The sequence below is a fragment of the Trichechus manatus genome, unplaced genomic scaffold (genome assembly GCF_000243295.1).
Source record: "Trichechus manatus latirostris isolate Lorelei unplaced genomic scaffold, TriManLat1.0 scaffold00007, whole genome shotgun sequence".
NCBI lineage: Eukaryota > Metazoa > Chordata > Mammalia > Sirenia > Trichechidae > Trichechus > Trichechus manatus.
Window position 1 is genome coordinate 15,351,739 of NW_004443943.1, and position 6,595 is coordinate 15,358,333.

Sequence of the window (6,595 nt, forward strand, 5' to 3'; positions counted from 1 at the left end):
AGTATGGATTACACCTCAAAATAAAGAAAACAAAAATCCTCACAATTGAACCAATAAGCAACATCATGATAAATGGAGAAAAGACTGAAGTTGTCAAGAATTTCATTTTACTTGGATCCACAATCAACACCCATGGAAGCAGCAGTCAGGAAATCAAAGGACACATTGTTTGGGCAAATCTGCTGCAAAAGACCTCTTTAAAGTGCTGAAAAGCAAAGATGTCACCTTGAAGATTAAGATGCTCCTGACCCAAGCCATTACGTTTTCAATTGCATCGTACGCATGTGAAAGCTGGACAATGAATGTCTTAGTCATATAGTACTGCTCTAACAGAAATACCACAAGTGGATGGCTTTAACAAAGAGAAATTTATTCTCTCACAGTCCAGTAGGCTACAAGTCCAAATTCAGGGTGTCAGCGCCAAGGGAACACTTTCTCTGTCGGCTCTGGAGCAAGGTCCGTGTCATCAATCTTCCCTTGGTCTGGAGCTCCTGGACGCTTTGCTCCCGGCACTGCCTTCTTGGGGGTATGAGGTTCCCTTGTGTCTCTGTTCACTTCTCTCTTTTGTATCTCAAAAGAGATTGGATTAAGACACTACCCAGTCTTGTATACCTCATAAGTATAACCTCATCATAGTGATAGAGTTTACAACACATAAGGAAATCATGTATAACCTCATCATAGTGATAGAGTTTACAACACATAAGGAAATCACATCAGATTACACAATCATACAATACTGAGAATCATGACCTAGTTAAGTTGACAGATATTTTTGGGGGACACAACTCAATCCATGACAATTAATAAGGAAGACTGAAGAAGAATTGATACCTTTGAATTGAGGTGTTGGCAAAGAATATTGAATATACCATGGAATGCCAAAAGAATGAACAAATCTGTCTTGGAAGAAGTACAACCAGAATGCTCCTTAGAAAGAAGGATGGCAAGACTATGTCTTACATACTTTGGATGTGTTCTCAGGAGGGATCAGTCAGTCCCTGGAGAAGGACATCATGCTTGGTATAATACAGGGTCAGCAAAAAAGAGGAAGAACCTCAATGAGATGGATTGACACAGTGGCTGCAACAATGTGCTCAAGCATAACGATTGTGAGGATGGCGCAGGACTGGGCAGCGTTTCATTCTGTGGTGCATAGGATCGCTATGAGTTGGAACTGACTTGATGGCACCTAACAACAACACTCCAGCCTATTTATCAAGTGACTTGAAAAGCTGCTAATTTTAAGTGGGGCCCAGGACAAGAGAAGGCTCTGCAACAGGTTCAGGCTGCTGTGCAAGCCCCTCTGCCACTTGGGCCATATGATCCAGCTGATCCAATGGTGCTTGAAGTGTCAGTGGCAGATAGAGATACTGTTTGAAGTCTTTGGCAGGCCCCTATCGGTGAATCACAGCGCAGACCCTTAGGATTTTGGAACAAAGCTCTGCCATCCTCTGCACATAACTACTCTCCTTTTGTGAAACAACTTTTGGCTTGTTACTGGGCCTTAGTAGAGATTGAATGCTTAACCATGGGACACCAAGTCACCATGCGGCCTGAGCTGCCAATCATGAACTGGGTGTTGTCTGACCCACAGAGTCATAAAGTTGGATGTGCACAGCAGCACTCCATCATTAAATGGAAGTGGTATATATGAGATCGGGCCCGAGCAGGACCTGAAGGCACAAGTAAGTTGCATGAGGAAGTGGCCCAAATGCCCATGGTCTCACTCCTGTCACATTACCTTCCATCTCCCAGGCTGCACTGTGGCCTCGTGGGAAGTTCTTTACGATCAGTTAACTGAAGAAAAGTCGTGCCTGGTTTACAGATGGTTCTGCACGATATGCAGGCACCACTTGAAAGTGGACAGCGGCAGCAATATGGCCCCTTTCTGGGACCTCCCTGAAGGACAGTGGTGAAGGGAAATCCTCTCAATGGGCAGAACTTCAAGCAGTGAACCTGGTTGTTCACTTTGCTTGGAAGGAGAAATGGTCAGATGTGTGATTATATACTGATTCATGGGCTGTGGCCAGTGGTTTGGCTGGATGGTCAGGGACTTGGAAGGAACATGATTGGAAAATTGGATACAAGGATTTATGAGGAAGAGGTATGTGGATAGACCTCTCTGAATGGGCCAAAGAAGTGAAGATATTTGTGTCTCATGTGAATGCTCACCAAAGAGTGACTTCAGCAGAGGATGATTTTAACAATCAAGTGGATAAGATGACACTTTCTGTGGAAACCAGCCATCCTTTTTCCCCAGCTACTCCTGTCATTGCTCAATGGGCTCATGAACAAAATGGCTGTGGTGGCAGGGATAGAGGTTATGCATGGGCCCAGCAACATGGACTTCCACTCACCAAGGCTGACTTGGCTATGGCCACTGCTGAGTGAGTGCCCAATCTGCCAGCAGCAGAGACCAACACTGCGTCCCTGATATGGCACCATCCTTCAAGGTGATCAGCCAGCAACCTGGTGGCAAGTTGATTACATTGGACCACTTCCATCATGGAAAGGGCAGCATTTTGTCCTTACTGGAATAGACACTTACTCTGGATATGGATTTGCCTTTTTTGCATGCAATGCTTCTGCCAAAACTACTGTCCATGGACTTATAGAATGCCTTATCCACCATCATGGTATCCCACACAGCATTGCCTCAGATCAAGGGACTCACTTCACAGCAAGTGAAGCGCAGCAATGGGCCCATGCTCATGGAATTCGCTGGTCTTACCATATTCCCCATCATCCTGAAGCAGATGGCTTGATAAAACGATGGAATGGCCTTCTAAAGACACAATTACGGCACCAGCTAGGTAGCAATACCTTGCAGGATTGGGGCATTGTTCTCCAGGAGGCTGTATATGCTCTAAACCAGCATCCAATATATAGTGCTGTTTCTTCCACAGCCAGGATTCATGGGTCCGGGAATCAAGGGGTGGAAATGGGAGTGGCACCACTCACTATTATGCCTAGTGACCCACTTGCAAGATTTTTGCTTCCTGTCCCCGTGACCTTATGCTCTGCAGTTCTGGAGGTCTTAGTTCCAGAGGGAGGAATGCTCCCACCTGGAGACACATCACTAATTCCACTGAACTTGGAGCTAAGAATGCCACCTGGCCACTTTGGGCTCCTTATGCCTCTGGATCAACAGGCAAAGAAGGGAGTTACCATACTGGTTGGTGTGATTGATCCTGATTACCAAGAGGAAATCAGACTGATGTTACATAATGGAGGTAAAGAAGAGTATATCTGGAATGCAGGAGGTCCCTTAGGGCATCTCTTAGTATTACCATGCCCTTTGATTAAAGTCAGTGGAAAACTACAGCAATCCAATTCCAACATGACTACAAATACCCAGACCCTTCAAGAATGAAGGTTTGGGTCACCCCACCAGGCAAAGAACCACGACTACCTGAGGTGCTTGCTGAGGGCAAAGAGAATACAGAATGGATGGTGGAAGAAGGTAGTTCTAAATACCAGTTACAGCCATGTGACCAGTTGCAGAAATGGGGACTGTAATTGTTACAAGTATTTCTGCTTTGCATGTGTGCATTAAATGTTTTTGTTTCCTTCACTTATAAAAATATAAGATGTAAACAGGGCTAGTGCATTTTTGATTGTACGCATGTTGGTTGTAACATGTTAGGCACAAGTATGACTTTATAATTGTCTTTATTTCAGAGATTATGTATGGTTTAAGGAGATGTGTACATGTGCCAAGTTGACAAGGGGTGGACTGTGATGGTTAAGATTGTCCATTTTGCTGGGCCATGATTATCAATGTTTTTATGTGATCACTTCCATGACTGAATATGCTGTGAGTAGCCAATCAGTTGAAAGGGAATTTCCTTGGGAGAGTGGCCTGCATCTGAATGTAAGCAGACGTTCTGGCTTTTCGCTCCCTCTGGATCGTGTGGCTGCCTCCTGTTCGTCTGACCTCCAGTTCTTGGGACTTGAGCTAGCAGCTTATCTGACGATCCTGGGATTTGTCGATCTTCACAGCCTGTGAGCAGAGCCCTGCTTTCCAACCTGCTGATCTTGGGTTCGCCAGCCCCTGTGGGTACGTGAATTGGGAGAGGCCTCTATCCTTATCCACGGACTTGGGACATTCTAGCCTCTACAATTGCATGAGCTGTTTCCTTGATATAAATGTCTCTCTCTATATATATTTATACGCCTTACTGTTTTTGCTTCTCTAGAGAACCCAGCATAAAACATTGCCCAATCCAGAAACCTGGTCACCATCCTCAACACCTCCTTAACTCCCTTTATCCAATTAATCACTAGGTTCTGTTGATTCTCCCTATTAAATGCCTTTCAAATCTGCCCAGTCTTTTGTCAATATCATTATCCTTTTCCAATTCACTATTATATTTCACCTGAATTCCTAAAAAAGCCTCCTAGCTGGGCTCCCCATATACAGTCTTGCCCTCCATACAGTGACACTTGTAAAAAGCAAATATGATCCTGTCAATCTCCTACCATTTATTACAATTAAATGGCTTTCTTTGTTCTCAGAGCTCCAAACCATAAGCATGACTCATAAGGTCCTATGTGACTTAGGCTTTGTCAATTTTACCAGTCTTACACTTATCACTCTGCCTTTAAAATTGGAGCTTCATGTTTATTATCCTTCTTTCGTCATTGAAATTATCATTTTTATGCCACTCTAAGAGCATCACACATGTCATTTCCTCTCCCCAGAATCTTTTCTCTTATCAAACTAACTTACACATCCTTGCCATCCAATGTGAATGTCATCTGCTCAAGAGAACATTCCTTAAACTGCCAGACTATGTTATGCATTCATACCACCCTAATTCAAGCTCTCCTTATCTCTTAAATGAACCTCTGTATTTGATCTGCATTTATGCCTAAAAAAAAAAAAGAAAAAGTCACCACTGAGTCACTTCCAACTCATGGTGCCTCTAGATGGACTCAAACAACCAAGCTTTTGATTAGTAGCTGAGAGCATTAACCATTTCACCATCCAGGGACTCCTGCCCTCTTCTTCGCTATGAGTTGGCAATGGGTTTGATTTTAGTTAACTTTGTGGAAGCTGACTGCCCCATCTTTCTCCCGAGGAGTAACTTGGAACTGATGACCTTTTGGTTAGTGCTTTAACCACTGCACCATGGAACAATAACCCATTGTCATTGATAATCCAACTCATAGTGACCTTATAGGGCAGAATAGAACTGCCCCATAGCGTTTCCAAGGCTATTATCTTTACAGAAGCAAACTGCCACATCTTTCTCCTGCAGAGATGCTGATGGATTTGAACTACTGACATTTTGGTTAGCAGCCAAGGTCTTAACCACTGTGCCACTAAGGCTCCTTCCATGGAACAATAGCACCCCCAATTTACTAAGAGTTAAGAATGTTTCTGCTTACGAATTGTGATATAGTAGATCACAGAAAGACACTCTCCAAATATATTTTCCCCCGCCTCGTTTCCTAAATTCTCCATTTTTGTTTTCACCTCTTTGGAGGTAATTCTTTGTTGAGTATCTATGCTAGTAAACCAAGAGCCAGGGAATGCATTAGATGAATAGTATTAATGTGATCAAACCACAGTAGCCATTAACACCAATGAACTGAAGCCTCAAAAGCAGAAAGTGGAAAAGGCCCAAATCACTTGAGTGGGTGGAGGATGTAGATAGAGGTGTTTGTTCTATGGGACAGTGGATGAGATGCTATGGGGGGCAGGGGCGCAGGTCAGTCAGAGGTCAGTATGAGCACACAGATGAGAGGATAAGGAGAAGCCAGCAAGAGAAATAAAAAAAAAAACAAACCAAACCTGTTGCTGTCGAGTGGATTCTGATTCATAGCGACCCTGTAGGACAGAGTAGAACTACCCCATAGGATTTCCAAGGAGCACCTGGTGGATTCGAACTGCCAACATTTTGGTCACCAGTAGAACTCTTAACCACTACACCACCAGAGTTTCCAAAGAGATAGAGAAACTCAAAAGATAAACTCTGCCTTTTTTGCTTTTTCCTAAGAACTAATGCAGAAGGAAAGGCGTGTAAGAAAAAAAGAAGAATGTTTGAAGGTGTACTCAGAGATTCAGTTATGGAACAGATAACACATGATTTCTCTTAAGTCTTTCCCTTTCATTACTCTGACTCTCACGTGAGGTTTGGATGTGGAATAGGAAGCAAAATGTTAAATTGGGAGTGGATTCACCTCTGCAGTGTCATTTATGGAGCCTTGAATTTAACAACTCAGATCAGTTAGTGGCTCCAGTAGTTTCAGATGGAGTCCCTGGGTGGTGCAAACCATTAATGTGCTAGGCTGCTGACTGAAAGGTTGGAGATTCAAGTCCACCCAAATGTGTCTCAGTAGAAAGGCCTGGCAACCTATTTTTGAAAAATCAGCCACTGAAAACCCTACGGAGCACAGTTCTCCTCTGACACACAGGGGGTCTTCATGAGTTGGAATGACTTCGAGGGCAACTGGTGTAGTTTCAGATAAGAGGGCCCACCTTCCTACTTGCCAGTGTACATCCCTCAAAAGAAAAACCCTCCTTCTCAGCAATGCCATCTTCACTTCAAATCCCTTTCTACGTATTAAAAATTTGTTTGTTGTT